Below are 18,146 nucleotides of genomic sequence, written 5' to 3'. Positions count from 1 at the left end.
GCTTTGGCTTTCAGGGATCTCCCCTGCAGCCTGTCCCTTGTGTCTTTTCTGCAGGGTATTCATTATGAATTAATTCTTTCCACTTTTTTTTTATTTCCAAAGAATATCAGTTGACTTTTACAGCCTCTTCAGCACTCCCCAAGCCTCATATCACACCTAAATGTTCATTTTCACTGCCTGAAGGCCTTTTCCAACCTGAATGATTCTATGAATCTGGCCTGTACTTCAGCTTAAGGGAAAAGCTACACATTGATTGAATTTTGGAGAAAAAGTTTGGAACCTTCAGCTGTAAATTTATCCTGTGTTATGTCTTCAAGGTTAATTCATATAGTAAACTTGCAAATGGCAAAACAATGTTGCTATTTATTAAAAACGGTAGTGCTCTCAAAATGTTGATGAAAAATGATGTTGCAGGGGTGATGATTGTGAAAAATAACTCCCACATCTTCCCCAGGGCCTGGGCAGAGTGAGGTGGGACTTGGCTGTGGAGTCCCCCTGATTCTTCCACGGATATCAGCATCTGCAGCACCTGGGATCTGCGGCACAACTCCTTCCTCCAGAGGCCAAACTGAGTCTACAATTTCGAGCAGGATAATCACCTTTCCAAGGCAATAACAAGCACTTCCCAAGAGCAGCTGGCTAAGATGGCTAAGGAGCAATGACAAGAATGATGTGAAATTTTGGTCCATCAATCCAGCTTCTGCACACAGCAGGGAAGAGACACCTTTTGATAAAACTCCAGTCAAACACTGTATTTTTTATCTTTGTGTTTGTCTGTGCTCCCACTCTGATCACCCCTCGAATTATTATTTTGCAAAAAGATATATAGGAGAGAAATTATGTTTGTTCAGAGAGAGACATAATTTTCAGCTGTTTAGAAGTGCACCAGGTATGTTTTAAGCCCTGCAGACGCACTGAGAGCTCCAGAGTTTGTACAGCAGTTTTCTGCAGCACCGATTTATTCTATTTTACAGTCATGCCCTGGGGTACCAGGTAGGCTCAATATCGGGAGTGGGAGAAGCAGACCTGGAAGATGCTTTGGGTACAGCCCAGCCAGGTTTCTGCAGCCTGCAAACGCTGGCCTTGCACTACAAACCGGTCTGCTGTTGCCATCTGCTGGAAAAATCCCCAGCGGATATTTCCAAACATGGCGAGGAGTTCAGCTCCTGTTACAGAGATACTAGGGGCTTTTTGTGCTTTTTAGGACAGGCTTTTCTCCTCTCGGTCCTTGTGATCTGCCAAAGAACAATGTGTGCATCAGGCTGTTACCACTCTGCACAGTGAAACACTTTCAACCCAGGCCAGTGTAAGAGCAAAACAATTCTTCCAACTTTCCTGCTACTAGAGAGGCAAAAAATTATCCTTCCAAAGGAATTCATCCTTCCTCTCTCTTACAACTCTCCTGCTTCATCACACCATAGAACGGTTTGGGTTGGATGGGACCTTAAAAACGACCTAGTTCCAACCCTCTGTCCTGGGCAGGGACACCTTTCCCTCGACCAGGCTGCTTTGCTGTGCTCCCAGATGTGTTACCCGAGCTGAGCAATCCCCATTCCACACGTTCACACAGAGACCACACAGACTTTTACACAAGCAGAAGTCCTAAAGGTCCTGTTCATCCCAACACATTAAATCTAGAATTTATTTCTTCTTCTACACTGTTTGCACTTATATCTATCTCAAACTATCACAGAAAAATATTTCTGCAGCCTGCTCCTGTGGGATTTTCAGAGGCATTGGATATCATTCCCTTTTCCCTCAGATATCTTGTCCTCGCAGCAGGAGTCTTCAAAAATCCTTTCCTTCTCTTAAAGATTCTGTGGCTCATCATTCTGTAAAGTGTAAGAGCGCATAGTATCGTGGGACAGGCGAAATCCCTTCTTGCTTGCACGCAGCCTTAAGCCAGACAGGCTGCTGGTTGCCACGGGCATCCTTAACTCCGTGTCATCAGGCCCAGTCTAATCTGCGAGGTGTAATTGCCGTGGCATTAAATCCGTCGCTGGTGGCTGATCACCTCCAGCTCGAAGGATTACTCGGCCCGGAGCTGGTGCTAACAAAGGCGGGACGCGTTCAGGAAACGTCGCTGCTGCTGCTGCTGCTGCTGCTGGTGCCAGGGCTTTAAAGTGTCTGTCAAAGGAGGAGTCGATGGGCTGTGAATCCTCCCCCAGCAGAGATGAGAATAACAGGACCCGTGACTGCGCTGTCTCCGAGCTACACCTCCACTGCCTGAAAGCTGTCCTGCCGTGTGCCTTTGAACTACAGAACAGGGATGTTTAGGGCATAAACCCTGGCCAGGGGTGACGGGCTGTTTCAGGCAGCACAGGGAATTGGTGCCGCTTTACCTGGTGGAGAAGGTGTGAAAGCGAGTTAGCCCCGACCCAAGACAGCATTGACTGTGTTCATTGGCCTCCAGCTGGCTCAGCGTGGGGACAGAGACAACTTGCACCTTTGCAAGCCTCCTTTTTATTTAAAGAACCTCGATTAACCCTCACTAGCAGAATTAAGCATCTTCAGTTTCAAAACTAACATATGCAGACCCCAAGCATCTACTGCAGCTTGGGGGACTTCTAGAATGGGAGAGCACGGAATCTGCCCCCTCTCTGTGCCATCCAAACTCCTGCCTGATGCAGAAATTGTAATGGTATTATTAAGGCATGTCCTCAATGTGTCTCTTATTATCTTGCCATTCGTGAAGCCCGAGGTTGGCTTGTCCTAGTTGGACTTCTGATGTAGAGGAGATGAATTGCCAACTCACATGGAAGTTTGTACCCACTGTGGAGTGACTTGTCCTATAAAATTTCTGTCATAGATTTCTGTGGCTCTGCTCCATAAAGAATGACATGGCCTCAGCGGCAGCAATTTTTATTCCTGCAATAGTGTAAAAGTGCTATTTTAATACTATTTATTGTTTAAAAAGAAAATACAACTTTAAATGATAGCTAAAATCAAACCTGAAAGCTAGAAAGGGCAAATACAGATAATACTTCTCCCTCTTTGTAGAATTAGTTTTCATTCAAAAAATCCTGATGGGGATGTGCAATACATAAAAATGTATTTAGTGACCTTTACAGATTAATTCTCCAGGTGTTTTTGAGCCTCCTCTTGAGCCTGTGTAAGCTGTTTGTGTCCACCCCATCCTCCAGCAACGCTTTCTATAGGCCTCCAAGCCATTTCAGGATATCAGGATATCAAACTGCCTCCTTTAGCTGCTTTGAGCCCTGATCCCCTGACTTGCTACCCCATGTTCTTACATCAGCAGTGGCAGAACCTGTTTCCTCTTCCCTCCTTTCTCAGATGGTTACTTCTGAGTACAACCATACATTTTGTCTTTTTATCAGTGGTGAAACCGACCTCTTACAGGGTCTGTGGAAAGCTGAGCCAAGTGGTGTTGAGCAGAGCAAATAATTCTTTCAATTGCATTTTATCATTTTTCTATGAAATTTGCCAGTCCCCTCCTTTGGCTACATTCCCTGTGACCTTGTCCACGTCCTGTGCAGCCAACAGAGACCTTTGCAATGAAAAATTCCTCCTTCAGGTGTTTGCATCTCTGCAAAGCAAATATTAAGGAAGATAATGCACCTCTGTCTCACAGACAACCTCTCATCCTTTACAGCATCAGAGGCACAAACCTATTTGTGTGCCCTGCTCTATCAAGTTCATAGAATCATGGAATAGTTTAGGTTGGAGGGTGTCCAAAGATCACCTCATTCCAACCCTGCTGCTGTGGGCAGGGACATCTTTCGCTAAACCACATTGCTCAGAACTCCATCCAGCCTGGCCTTGAACACTTCCAGGGATGGGGCAGCCACAGCTTCCCTGGGCACCCTGTGCCAGCCAGGTGCCAGAGGAGAAAGAAAACCCCTCCTCTCCAGAGCAGAGGCTGCCATAGCCTTGTGTAACCTTGTGTCACTGAGTGTGTGAGCAGGAAGGCCCTTTCCGTGGAAGGATAACAGCACAAAAAGATCTTTTTCAGGAAAACCAGAACAATGGAAAACCAAAGGAGCCTCCAGTTCTTCCAGCAGATTTGGGAACAAATTGAAGGAGGAGCAAAGCTGGCCTGGTGCCACAGCTCTGCATGCAGTGGGGATGGAGAAGCTGCAATAATGTGTCTTCTTGGCTGACTCTTTAAAAATAAGGCACTTTTCTGTTGTTCCTTTTCAAGCATTACATAAAAGTTCACCCTAGAAGTCCAAAGGCAGCTGTTTTCTTAGCACAAGGAAGTCAGGAAGAGGCAAAGCAGGCAAAAACATCAGATAAGTCTGGATGAAAAACTTGGCTAACCTATATTTTCCCCCTCCTAAACAGCCAATTTTGAAGCACTCTGCAGAGATCTGCCTGAGAGGAAAAGCAGAGCCAACCACTGAAAACTGATACCCGAGCTCTGCTGAGGACCGCTGCTCTCCCTGCCTCGGTGTGGGAATCCCTGAGCTTCCATTCCCTGTGCTGGGAGTATTTCTCCTCTCATCCAGGCAGCCCAGAGACCTCCTAGGTAACAAGCAGATAAGTTTTAAGAAACAAGATCTCCCAAGTAACAAGTGATATGACAAAAGGAAATGGCCTCAAATTGCACCACAGAAGGCTCAGACTGGATTTTAGGAAAAATTTCTTCACTGGAAGGGTGGTCAGGCATTGGAACAGGCTGCCCAGGGAAGTGCTGAGTCCTTATCCCTGGAGATATTTAAAGGACGTGTAGGTATGGTGTTTAGGGACTTGGTTTGGTGGGGCACTTGGCAGTGCTGGGGGAACAGCTGGGCTCGATGACCTTAGAGGGCTTTTCCAACCTAAAGGATCCTATGGTTCTAGCGAGCCTTGACCCCTCCAGCTCTAATACAGCACCTGGATGCTGGCAAAATGAGGCTGGTCGTAGACACTGGAGGTGCCCATCCCACAGGGAGAGGACAAGCCACTGTCACCTGCAGGGAGGGTCTCGTCCCCAGGCAGCAGTCAGTGACTCCATCCCTGCCTGGGGCTCTGTGTGCACCCCTGGGGATGGACACCTGCCCTTGTGTGTCCCTCTGGGGATCCCCGAAGAGAGCCAGGTCCAGCCATCTGACAGCTCCAGGGCTTGCAGGCTTGGGGCTTTGCAGTTGTAGTGCCTTGTCACAAGGTGGCAGGGACGTGACACTGCCTGGCACACTTCTGGCCTCAACTCCTTGCTGCTTTCCTCCTTATCCAATATGGATTTATCAGCAATCTTCTGTCTTTTCTTTAAAACTGTCCTTGAGATAGTTCAAAGAGAGGGTAATTAGTTATTTCAAAGCCTAAGTATTTTATCTATTTGCACTGAAGAGTAAAGAAAAAGAAACTGCTTTGCATCCTTCTGCCTGGAAGTCATTGCGACATGGGGAAATGAGGAAGGGGCTGGTCTGGCTAGCTCTGGCTGCTGCTGCTTTTGTGTTAAACCCAAAAGCTGTGATGATTAAAGAGCAGGCAGCCCTTCTGTCCTGAGTCACAGGGACCATTTCTTCCTAAATAACTGAAGATGGGAAATCATTCTTGTAGCTTCAAAAGGAAAAAAATACATATATAGACATGCATAGGTGTGTATATATACATGCATTTCCTTCAATGGAGAGGAAAACCTCAGTAATATTATGTTAGCTCTGGCCTCCTAGACAATATCCTTAACTCTGAGCTTCTGAAAGCAAATGTCTGTGCATTTATAGGACCATTTTCCTTCTTTTTATATGCCTCCCACAGTAATCGTTTACCCTTTCACATACCAGGGGTTTTGTGATTTCACTACTCTGCTCTCTCAAGGGTGCTGCAGGCTGTGAAGCAGGGAGTGAAACCTTTGTCACTGCTCATCAAACAGTTTCATACAGAATTCTACCTGTGATGATAAAATCAGATTTGTGTTAATAAGCTGTTAATAACCACAAGGTAATTATGTAGTTTATCGCTGGAGTCCCAGCTGATCCCTGTCTCCTTATGTTTGCTTGCCTGCAGTCTTCAGGGACTGGGGATTTTGGGGTTTTTTAATCTGCAGTACATGCAGTGAGAGATTACTCAGCTGTCACTCTGCAGAAAACATCCCTATCATGCAGCAGGAGGCGTCCATAACAAATTGCTGACATCCAAATTCAGGTCTGCACAAACGGATGTGCAGGATGCCTGCTGCTCCCCAAGTCAGAACCAGACCACAGCAGAGCTGAGGCATTGGCACAGCAGAAGGAAACGAGCAGAAAATGGCCCAAGTAGAGAAGGCAACATTAGAAAATAATTGTTTCTGAGCTGCTGTTCTCTAGCAAATATTTCCCCTTTTCAGCACAGTGCAGTGGCCCAAGAAGGGATTTTTTTGTGGGTCAGCTGGATGTGCTCCTGCTTCATACTGAGGCTCTGAGATTGACCTGAGGTTTGCATTCCAATTTATTGGAACAGAGAGTAATCAGATGTTTTCTCAGCTATCTAAAGCATGGACCCACAGAACCAAGTAAGTCTGAGCTCCTACATGCTTATTATGAACCTTGAGGTGAGTGTGTATCATTGCAAGCTTGCAATTTATTTAAATACACTGAGGAAACCAGTTTTGAAGTTCGAGGCAGGCTCTTAGTTGGGAGGCAGAGAGGAAAATCCTTTTTTAACATGTGGCAATTCACCTGTGGAACTCATCACTGCAGGACAGCATTAAGACTGAAAGTGTAATAAGGTGTAGAGTGAAATGGAGAAGCTGACAGGTGACAAGGGCATCCAATGCACAAATACGTGAACTTTGCTTTCTTGGTTTGGTTTAAACTCAAAGTTGCAAGGAATTTGGGAATGAGATGGCAAAGGTCTTTTTGTCTACTGAAATGAAAGCTAGGTGAACCTCAAGATGAATTGGTTTCAGAGAAGAAGGTCAGAATGTTTCATTCTGAGAACGTAGGGACTCTACCTGTCGATTGTCGTGTGCTGTTTTCTAAGCAAGGAATTTCACATGGGCTTGTGCAGTGCTTCAACTGAAGTAAATCAATGCTTTCCAGTGAATGCAATATCAGACTAAAAAGTTCCATTTGTCTTCAGCACAGCTTTATCTTACTGAAGCGGAAAATACAATACAGCAAGGGCTGCCTAATTGCCCCAAACTTTTCCAGTTGGGAGTTGGGTTAAACTGGTGCAAGGCTGAGTTCCTTCTGCCTTAGGAAAATATCTTTCATCATCCTCTGAAGTTGGCTACATTCAGGAACAAGCAATTGGATGTGAAATAGCCATTCCTGATTGCCACTTCTCACGTCCCCAAGGCTGCACCATAACTCTCCTTGTGGGCCCCTCTAGTTTTCCTCTTGTTTTGGCAACTTTTGGTCACATCACAGGTCTCAAGAATCCTCACGTTCAATTCAGGTTTAACATCAGAGTGAACTTCCGTGAGAAAATCCATCCCAGCTCTGAATCTCCTGCCAGGGAACAGCCTCCAGACCTCATACAGGGCTCATGGAGGCGATTTAAGTTCCTGGCAAATGTACATCTGGGCAGAATGGTCCACCACACCTCCCGGCACGACATCAGAGAAACTCGCAGGGAAAAGTAAAGATCTGCTAAAATCTCTATCTTTTGTGATGTTTGCTTTTTAGTTTCAAGCATGACAAATTTCTTAAATTGACTGCAGATTTCTCACCAGCCTGGACACACTGAGGTAATCCTGGAGGAAAATATGTCCTTTTACCAAATTCCAGCTGTTTGCTGCCAGGCTTGAAGTTCAAGACCTGAACTTTGTGTCAGAGCCTGTGTGATCTATTAGTCAGGACAACTGATTTATTCCTTTGAAACACTGTGCTAAGCTGTCACCAACCACATTTTTCTCTGGTTCCTGGGAACCCTGCTTCTCTGGCTGTTCATGGCCATAGCAACTGGAAAACAGACTCTGTAGGAGAAAGAGCATCAAAGAATCCCCTTAATAGTAAAAGGGAGAGGAAAAAAAACATATGATACAGAAAAGCAAGGAGCTATTCAGCGCCAGGCCTGAATCCAGTTTTGAGGGAGAGATTTTCTACTAGAGGACAAAGATAATCTAGGGCAAGAATAACAACAAAGTCCATAACATTATTTGCTTTGGTGCTTTCTGCCATAAGCCCTTTTTTTCCCCCCACACTTGCCTGCCACCCACAATTTCACAAGTCAGATTTTTTGTAGGTACCGGCACAGCTGAGAATCCTGCTGGGAAGTTCAGTGCCCTGGACAGACAGACGGCTGTGCTGGGTGTGTTTATTTCCACAGAACAGCTTGTCAGCTTAACAAAGACAGCAAAATCAGAGAGAAAAACGTCACATGCAGCCACCGTGTGTCTGTAGCACATCGAGGAGGATCTCATTGCTCTTTTCCTTCGGCAGGGTAGCTTTAGCCCATAGCTCTGTTTTCACACTCCTAAAGCTATGTTAAAATCATCCAGGGGTCAGCCACAGGCCTGCACTACTAAATTCACCTTTAAACACAGGCTGTCAGCTCTCCTGCATTCCATAAGGGTGGCAAAAGCACCTCTAACAGCAGCACACTCTTTATGCATAATGCAAAAATGGGCATTAGAAAAAAAAAGAAGGTTCAGAAAATAAAAATGCTCTTTTTGTCGGAGATCATGTTGCCAAGTTCCAGCCTACAGCCATTTGCAGCTGAGAAGTAAAGCTCCAACAATACAGTTTGTAATGAAAAAACTGACAGAGCTTCAATTTTAGCCGCTCTTGTTCAGCACACACTGAATGCGCTAATGCACCTGGTCCATTTAGGGAAGGCACTGCCATTTTCTTCCACGTGTTAAAAGGGGAAAGATGGGAGTTTGCAAGGCCTGGCTCAGCAGCACCCAGGCTTTAGGCAGCTGTAATTCAGCATTTCAGCAGATCACAGCAGCACCATGTTAAAACCCATGCGGATGGGGCTGGAGTTTGGGATCCAGAGGCTGGGGACAGGCATGGAGAGAGGAATGGATGGATGGAAGGATGGATGGATGGATGGATGGATGGATGGATGGATGGATGGATGGATGGAGGGCTGTTGGGCAGCCTGGTCAGGGCAGGGCTGCTGCCAACACAGAGATGTCAGCAGAGCCTGGCTTAGAGTCACAGCTGCTGTAACACTGCCAATATTCTCTGTCCCTCGGAGGGTGTGTGTGTCCAGGGCAGGCTGAATTGCTCTCTGTTGAAATCCCCACATCCCTTAGGATCCCTCTGCATTGACACTTTGCTTTTCTTCTACCACTCTCCTCTCGATTCTTTCAGATTTGCCCTGCAGCACCTCACCTGAGTGCCCTTTAGGAGAGGCACACGCTCCACACAGCAAACAAGCTTTGGAAGGGCTGTGGGGAACACAGGAATTCTGTGAATACAGGGAGAGCCACACATGCAGCCCTCTGTCAGCATAGCAGGAGACAGAACAGCTATACCAGAGCCACCAGGCTGTGCTTTACACCAAACCCTTGGCCTTTAAAGAGCTGCCATGCCCCAGGGGATCACAGGCAGCTCAGGCTCCATGAGAGGAGTGTGGTGGGAATGGAAACAACTGACCTGAGTGATGCTCTGCTGTCCCTGCAAACCAGGCAGGACCTCAAGCTTTCCAGAGGGGGTCCCAAAGTTATATTAGTGTTTTGGCATGCTAAGTGGGAGTGATTAACTGCTTAAACACTGGAGGGCAGCTCTCACATTTGTGTTTGCTTTCTAACACTAGGTGATACCATGAGGACTAAACAAAGGCTCAGGAGCAGCAGCAGCTGCCTGGTGTCCTCAGGGTCCCATCTTTTGAGGATGAGCGCAGCCAGGGCCAAATTGCTGAACAGGCGTGGCAGGAATTCTACTTGAGCATTGGTTGTGTTATTGAAGCTGGGCACCTTCTCCCCTTTCCTGCTTGGTTCTTCACAGACCTTACAGGAGAAATGTTGCCTGTTGGGGGGGGGGGGGGGTTGGGAACTGAGGCACGAGGACTTTGCAGCCAGATTACTTGAGTAGCTTCCATCCCAACATCAGCTCCACAGGCTGAAGCAGCTCTCCAGCAGCATGGCAAGCTCAGAAGTGCGTGGAGCCAGTGGCACAAACATGTGCTTAGCATCCCTTGCATGGAATAAGTGTTTTGTCCATGATTTTCTGCTTTTGCTGAATTAGTCTTCTTATTCTTTCAATTTTAATTAGAAATCCTGGTGGGAAAAGCTCTGCAACAGCTCCAGTCACAGCTGGCTGGGCACCTGGCTTGGTGAGCTGGCTGAGGTCAGTACCTGCTTGCAAGCAGAGGCTGCCAAGATTTTGCTGTGCAAGATTTTGTCTTTTGTTTTTGGGGGCTCAGATCTTATCCAGATTGTACTTTGGCCAGTAAATGAAAGGCAAAATTATGGGGTTTCTGCTTTGGGTGTTCTGTGGGATTTCAAGCCTTTAGACGAGAAAATCTAATATCATTTTTATTACAAAAAGCCCCACAAAATCTACTGTAATACCCTGTTCATACATACAGGGCAGCTGGCAAAGGCTGCTCCTCTGCTTTTATCCTGGGTGTTTCTGGCTGCAGGTGAGGGGCTGGCTGTGCTCAGCTCTGTGGAACAGCCTGGCCGTGGTTCCTCAGCCGCTGAAGCGTGCAGAATTTGTGCTGACCAACACCTGCACAGCTCCATCACTCTCTGAGGCTGTGGGTCCTGTCGTGTGTCTCCTCCCAGACCCCTCGGTGCTGTCAAAGCTCAGTGCCTGCCATATGTCACAGCCCCGTGCCTGAAGGCGTGTTCAGAGACCCGAGTGTCTGTCCTGATCAGTGCCTTGGGCACACAGGTGGATTTGGGGTGCTTTCATTCTGAGGAGCATTCTGGCACCCCCCAACCAGTGACAAGCCAGTCAATTTATTGACTCTCCTTACACAGTAAATAAACATTCACTCAAGGACTCCTAAATTACACCAAACCTGTTGTGTCATTCTTTCTGAGCAGTATTCTTACTGCTAAAAGGAGACTGGGCCAAACCCAACAAAAAGATATCTGCTCTACCAAAGGCCGCCAGGTGCTACAGAGGTACAGGGCAGCAGAGAAACAGCTCTGGACCTGCATATCTTCCACCTCCCCTGCAGCCAGGACACTTAAAAACCACTTCCTTCAAAAGAAATATATATTTGACATAAGGGAAATTACTTCAGCCTCAGGTTAGCAAAATATTTATTTCACAAGTTGAAGTATACACAAAACCCAGAGAGGTTCCTTTCTTTTGGCCTTAATTTTGAAGTTACCTGTTCAATGCAGTGCTTACCAAAAGGACCTCAGGCTTGCGCACCTTCTGTTAAAAGAAGGAAAAGTGGAGAGGTCAAGCAACGTGCCCCCAAACCTGTTTATGGTTATCCACATCCCTATGGGTTCAGCAGGTCTGAGGCTGCTCTCCCTCTGTTCAGGTGCCTTTTGTAGGAGGAAAGCCTGTCTTGTATCTGAAGGACACAAAGCTGTACCCTGTCTTTCAACACAGGATTTGCGTCCCACACCAGGCTGCAAGAACTGTTTGCAGCAGCATTTGAGACTTTAGTTTGGACTCCAACATGGTTTGAGGTCTGCAATAAATTAGAAGCTCAGGTCTGTGGCTGCTCAGCAGGTTTCATGGGAAAAACATTTCCAAGTATTTTTGCTCCCCTTCTAAAAACTTCCTTAGGAAGAAGTTACTGCTAATTTTAGTAGGTGAATGGTGTTACATGGAGAACGGCCAAGAGGATTTTAGTTTTCCAAATGGTACATCTTTCATTTTGCAAACTGTAGTTCTGAGTAACACAAAGCGATGTAATAGTTCTTCAGGAAATGATAAATGAATCTGTTTGGAAAAGCAGCTCCATACAATCACTGCTTTTTTAATGCTCATTAAAAAAAAAAAAATCAAATATGTCATTCCCAAGCAGATCTAAGCAAAGGAGAACCATCTCCAGGTGAAGGCTAAAGTTCACCAGCCTTCTGAGTACACCAGGGCTCGTGTATCCCTTTATCTTCGTAATTATGTATGCTTTTGATATGGAAGATGAACCGAGCAGTTTGACTGAGTTCAGCTTGGAGATTTGGGATTTGTTTGAACTGCTCACCCCGAGTTCAGCCCTGGAGTGCAAAGCTTTGTGGCTCTGGAACAGACGCAGGGTGCGTAGTTAACAGGGAAGCTCTGTGTGTATACCCCTGTGGTCAGCAGCTCCTCTGCCTCTAATCTATGCAGATACATCAAAAGCCAAATATTTTAAACAATGACTCTCTGGAGGATAATGAGAGAAGGAGCAGTGGAGCTGTTTTTCCAGCCAGTGGATCTCGGTGTGGTTGCTGATGGGAAGAGATGTACAGTTTCCTTTGCACTGTGTGGGGAGTCAGGAGCATTGTCCTTCTCTTTTGTACCTTGGCAGAGGGAAAAGATGACATATTCCTGTTTTTCTGCAGGACATGCAGCTCCCTTCAGGAGACTCAGTGCCAGGGATTTAATTTTTCAAGAGCTTATTAAAAGTCCCTGTGATTTACAGACACGGTTTCAATCCTGTGATGGGCAAATACACTCTGAGCACCCTTTGCACCGTGACTTCCCATCCCCCAGCTGTCCCCAGCCCAAGCTGCTTCACAGTCAGGTCAAACCCGACCAGGCTTATCTGGTAGCACATGGAAAGATGTTTTTAAAGGAACAATTTCAAGGGAGAGAGGTCAGAAGAAGCAGTCCTACGTGGCTCAGATGCCCTCTCATGCATTTGGATATTTAGAAATTTGGATGCCAACATTGGTGGCAAAGTGAGTGAACAAGCATTTAGAAAGCAGGGACCGAGATATTAATGCTCATGTCAGAGGTCATTTTACAAATGACTTAATCTGTCACTGAAATAAGGATTTGGAAATGTTGTCCATATCAATGAAAATGTACATTTGATAGGGTTTGGAGGGTATTTTTCCTTCAGGAAGCAGGATGTGGTAAGTGAGTTACTGACATGCCAGTAATTCAAAAGCGGAGAGTTTTGTATCCCTGCTGTGAAGCTGAATGACAACATGATACGGTTAGGAAGGGGAAAGTCATGGGCCCCCTGCGCTCTAAATTCAGTAACAGCAAGCAACACCAAAAACAGACTCATACATCAGGCAACCTTGAATTTTTCCTGCAGTCCTCAAAGTGGAACGAAAGTGAGCAAGTGAAAGACTTTAGGTGCAAATTGACTTGGCTTTTGCTAGCCAAGCTTCTGGAAATGGATTTATTCCAGAAGAGATTAAAAATAACTTTATTCTTATTGGTTTTCAATATAGTGAAAAATATGCACTTGTAAACCACTGGAAGAGTAGAATTTCAATCCTTTTATTTTTTTTTTCTTTTTTTCTGGAAAAAAACCCACCTGTTTCAACTTTTCCAGATAGGCATAAGTGCAGAGAAACGCAAAGTGAGGGGAGAAACCTCCAAGCAGTTAAATACTGGTTTTTGAAGCATTCCAAATACCTTTAAGAAAAATACTTTCTTTTCTAAACTTTTCAACACAGTTTATTTGACCAAAAAAAAAAAAAAAAAAGGAGGTGTGAATGCTTGATGTGAAACTCAGGCTCACAAGTAAGACAGGGATGGCTCTGCTGTCACCCAAGCAGGATGGGACAGACACCTCACACCTTGCTCCAACCACCATGAAGGTGAATTTCAGCCCATCACTGGTGTTATCACTGATAGAAGAGATGGGTTGTTGGAGGAGGTGGAACAGGAATTCACAGACTTTTCCCTAGGCACAGGGAACAGCTCAGTAACCTTGGTGTGAATGCACAATCCATCATTTGGTTTCCAAAATGCAGTATGCAAAGAAAACACAGGGCTGCAATGTGTGCCTCTTCACTGAGGCTGATGTTGGGTTTTATTCTGCCTTATTCCTGGGAGAAAACAAAAATGAGCAATAATGATGTGGATGAAATCTTGCGTTCCTGTGCACCTCCTCCTTCTGCCAGGCAGGGACAGCACTGAGAGGTGGATTTCAGGACAAAAATACACTTTCTGGTTTTCTTCAGCAATTAAAATTCATGCAGATTTTTCCAAAATATATCATCTTAAATAACAATATCTCAGTCTTTTGAGTCACCCTCCTTTATAAATATGTACATAAATATATTGCAAAAAGTCACAAAGTCGCCAAACCAGCAACTCTGAAAAAGCATCAGCATTTACCAAAGAGCAGCCAGCCCTACATCTCTATGATTGCTACTGACATATGGGTTAGGACCCACAGTTTCTCCCAGGGAACTTGTTGTCTCATGGTATTTCTTGCCTACCCAGCCAGAGTAATGGAAACAGTGTGAGGATTAGCTGTTCAGAAAGTGTTTGCCAGCCATCCAGTTTTATGGTTACATGGAGCAATCTGCTACATATTCTTTGTGAATTATATTTCTCCCCATAAAGAGAGTTTGGTTAGGGCAAATAACTTTTTATTCCACTGTCAGGCCTATTCATCCATGCCTGCTGTCAGCTGTCTTTGAACATGAGAGGATCTAATATCTTATCAGTTTTAGCGAAAGGATCTTTTTCTTATATAGATTTATCAGAGCTGAGTAATGACTGACAAAAGTCAAAACCCAAATGGTGACAGCATGTAGGGCTCCAAGCCACAACTATTTGTAGGCAATAATCCCAAACTGGTCTCGTCAGGAACCACAAACACCCATGCTCAGATACCCTGATCCCACAACCACATGTGTGAGCAGCAGCCAGCAGCAAATCCACTTCCAAGGAGGGAGCACCCTGCAACCAACTGAGCATGGGGATCACAGGCTCAGGTGTCCCCAGTTACTGGAAACACCAACCTGGAGCGTGGCCTTGGACATCTGCTGCTCCCTCTGACTGACAGTGCCTGTCTGAGAGAAGACCACAAAAGTGAAATCCAATGTTCCACTCACCCTGAGACCAAGCCCCAAGTGATTCTCGGGCACGTAAAGCCCTACCTGGTGTTCCTTGCTATATTACTGCCAAGGAGTACCTAGAATTTGTTTTTTCTTCTCTCAGTTCACACTGTAGTTTCAGGGCAATGGAATCACTTAAGCTTTTGGATGGATTTCTGCATTGCTTTGCTTGAGGAAATAACAAACCCAAACCATTGTTTCACTTTAAGACTTTCAAAATGAAGTTTTCCATTGCCATCGAAACGAAATACACTTTTATTTCAATATTTACCTCTGCTGTAATTTAGCTCCCCTCCATCCAAACCAAAATGTTCAGCTTGAACTCCACTTTAAAAATAATAATAATAATTTCTGACATGTTTTAACACATTGCTTAGAAGAATTGGGCATCCCAGACTGTGGATTGGGAGGGGATTTGCTACTTGGGACTATTTCCTGCTGCAAAATTTCTCATTTGGAAGACCCTCTGAGGAGTGCTGATGCCATCTGGCAGTCCTGGGCACTGTAATGCTTGTTCAGCATTTCTTTGGGTTCCAGATGCTGCCAACTTTAGGAGGACATAATGGTGCAGAACGTATCAAATTGGGATTTAAATGTGCTGTACACTGAAAATAAACCAAGCGACTGCTGTTTCCACCCCCCAGCAAGCTGTAAACTTCACCACAAAAATAATAGTTACCTGGTTGTGGTTGTCATGCGCACAGAAGTGTTATCAGGTGTCCTGGTTTGGGCTGGGATGGAGTTAATTTTCTTCCTATCAGCTGTGCTGTGTTTTGGGTTTAGTATGAGAATGATGTTGATGACACACTGATGAAACATCACTTTTTTGTGGGAACCTAGAATGCAGAGAAATATTCTCTGCATTCTAGGTTCCCACTTTTTTTTCTCTTGGGTTTTATTCCTCTCTTTTTGTTATGTCCTCTTTTATTACTACTTCTACTTCTATAATTATTATTATTACTACTATAATAATATTTTATTTTGGTGATTGCAGTTCTTATCTCAGCCCACAGGTTCTGCCTTTTTCTGTCTCTCCACCCCATCCCACTTGGGGTGCAGAGTGGGGGGAGCAAGCGGCCACGTGGTACTTTGTCGCCAGCTGGGGCGAAACTACAGCATCCAGAAATACTTGGCAACTTCAAGCATGACTGACATGATTTTGCAAAACTCCTGGCATGCTTGTGTGGAATTCACCTTGTAGTGAGGGATACTTGTATGGGATACCTGGTAGAGCCAGCATCAGAACTGCGGGCACGTGCAGGAACGGCACTGAGCTGCCCTTGGCTGCTCACACATGGGGGCTCTTGCTCCAAGGCCGGCCTTTCCGGGGCTGGCATCTCCAAATCTGGCATCTGGGCTTGGGGCATCCCTCAACATGGTCAGGGAGTTTGCAGGTGACACAAGATCAGTGTGCAGTTGACCAGATGCAGTCCAGAGGGACTTGGACAAGCTCAAGAAGTGGCCCACAGGAATCTCAGGAGGTTAAACAAGACCAAGTTCTGGTGCTGCACCTGAGTCAGGGCAAGCCCTAGTGTCAATCCAGGCTGGGGGACGGACAGATGGAGAAGGGGAGAAGGACTTGGTGGAGGAGAGGCTGGACATGCCCCAGCCAAGTGCACTGGGAACACAGAAAGCCAAATGTGTCCTGGGCTGCATCCAAAGCCCTGTGGGCAGCAGGTGAGGGGGAATTGTGCCCCTCTGCCTCATTCAGGTGAGACCCAACCCGCAGGGCTGTGTCCAGCTGTGGAGTCCCAGCACAGGAAGGACATGGACCTGCTGAAGTGAGGCCAGAGGAAGCCACCAAGGTGATCAGAGGGATGGAGCAGCTCTCCTTGAGGAAAGGCTGGGAGAACTGGGATTGTTCAGCTTGGAGAAGACAAGGCTCAGGGGTGACCTAACTGTGGCCTCCCAGTACCTGAAGGGAGCCTACAAGAGAGAGGCAGAGGGAGTTTTGACAAGGGCCTGGAGTGACAGGCCAAGGGGCAATGGATTCAAAATGACAGAGAGTAGGTCTAGATTAGGTGTCAGGAAGAAATTCTTCCCTGTGAGGGTGCTGAGGCCCTGGCACAGGCTGCCCAGAGAAGCTGTGGCTGCCCCATCCCTGGAAGTGTCCAAGGCCAGGTTGGATGGGGCTCTGAGCGACCTGGTCTAGGGGAAGGTGCCCCTGTCCATGGCAGGGGGGTTGGAACAAGATAATCTTTAAGGTCCCTTTCAACTCAAGCCATTCTATGTTTCTATGATATCATGACTGTATCTGTAAAATTATGGACTTAAGTCCTGGGCTGCAGCTCCCAGGCTGAAGGGTTTGGTTTGTGGCCTGCTCCAGCTGTATCCTCCTTTTATTCCTGAACACCGCTTCTGACTGTAAGGGTGAATGCCATTCTGTAAACTTGCACCTTGCAGAATATTTTCTATTCCTTTCAAGAGTATCGACAAAACCTGTTACTCTTGGATATGAATTGTCATTGCACAACATTGGGGTGACTGAAGCAGATAGGGCCGGTCTTTAACTTTTTTATTGTTTCACAATCCTTATTTAATCCTGGCAATACAATGTCTGTAATTAGCAACAATGTTGTGGTTTTTTGTGCTTAGAAACTGTTAATTAGGCAACTGTAGGAGAAAAATAACTGAAAGTGTAGGAGGAAAGCAAAAGGATCATGACTCATGTTTTGGTGTGTTTGAGTCCTTCTCAGTAAACAGGTAGAGGAAAAGAAAGACTAATATATGAAAAGAGTTTGTTTCCCAGTGGTTTCATTTGGATCTACTCAATAGTTGGATTTCTTTGTACCCTTATGAAAGCTACAATAACAACTGCCCTCCTTTTTTAGCATGCTAATCATACACACAAAATATATTAATCTTGCTAAGCATTACAATGCCTAAGGGAAAATAAGAATAAGGTGGCCTGCTGTTAGATACTGCACAGCCCCTACCCGGATGTGTAAGGCAGACAGGGAGTGTGGGAAATGGATATCACACAGTGCCTGCTGTTAGGATCTAGTGGGAAAACTTCTGCTGCAGGATGGTAGTGGTGTGATTAGGACATGTTGGAGCAGGGCAGGGGAAAAAGATCAAACTGGAATCATTGTTTTTACTTTTTCTACACAAGAACTCTTTTGGAGTGGACTGATACCAGTCAGAAATTCACATCAAAGTCTTTAAGCTCTTTTTAGGAAAAACTCTTGGAAAATTTGAAAAAAGCTCATTTAGGCATTTTTAAGGCAGAACTTTTAGCACTTTTCGTGTTGAAGCAGTATCTTCTTTAGAGACAGACCTAAATTATATTTCTTTTAAAAAGCTTCAATGAAGCCACTTAATTTCGGTTCAAACCAGACATTTTGTTCAAACA

At 45.5% G+C, this 18,146-nt stretch overlaps 1 long non-coding RNA gene across 1 annotated transcript in view; it reads left to right on the top strand.

Annotated features, from left to right (window-relative positions):
- The window catches only part of LOC125323554, a 125,950-nt gene extending 123,112 nt beyond the window's left edge, over positions 1-2,838 (top strand). The window contains exon 6 of the long non-coding RNA XR_007202555.1: positions 455-2,838. This is a non-coding gene — a long non-coding RNA (uncharacterized LOC125323554). The remainder of the gene's footprint in view (positions 1-454) is intronic.
- Positions 2,839-18,146: the final 15,308 nt, after the last annotated feature.

Source organism: Corvus hawaiiensis, chromosome 3, assembly GCF_020740725.1.
Source record: "Corvus hawaiiensis isolate bCorHaw1 chromosome 3, bCorHaw1.pri.cur, whole genome shotgun sequence".
Lineage (NCBI taxonomy): Eukaryota > Metazoa > Chordata > Aves > Passeriformes > Corvidae > Corvus > Corvus hawaiiensis.
Note: the sequence above shows the minus strand (reverse complement) of the source record. Positions and strands in the feature narration are given on the sequence as shown.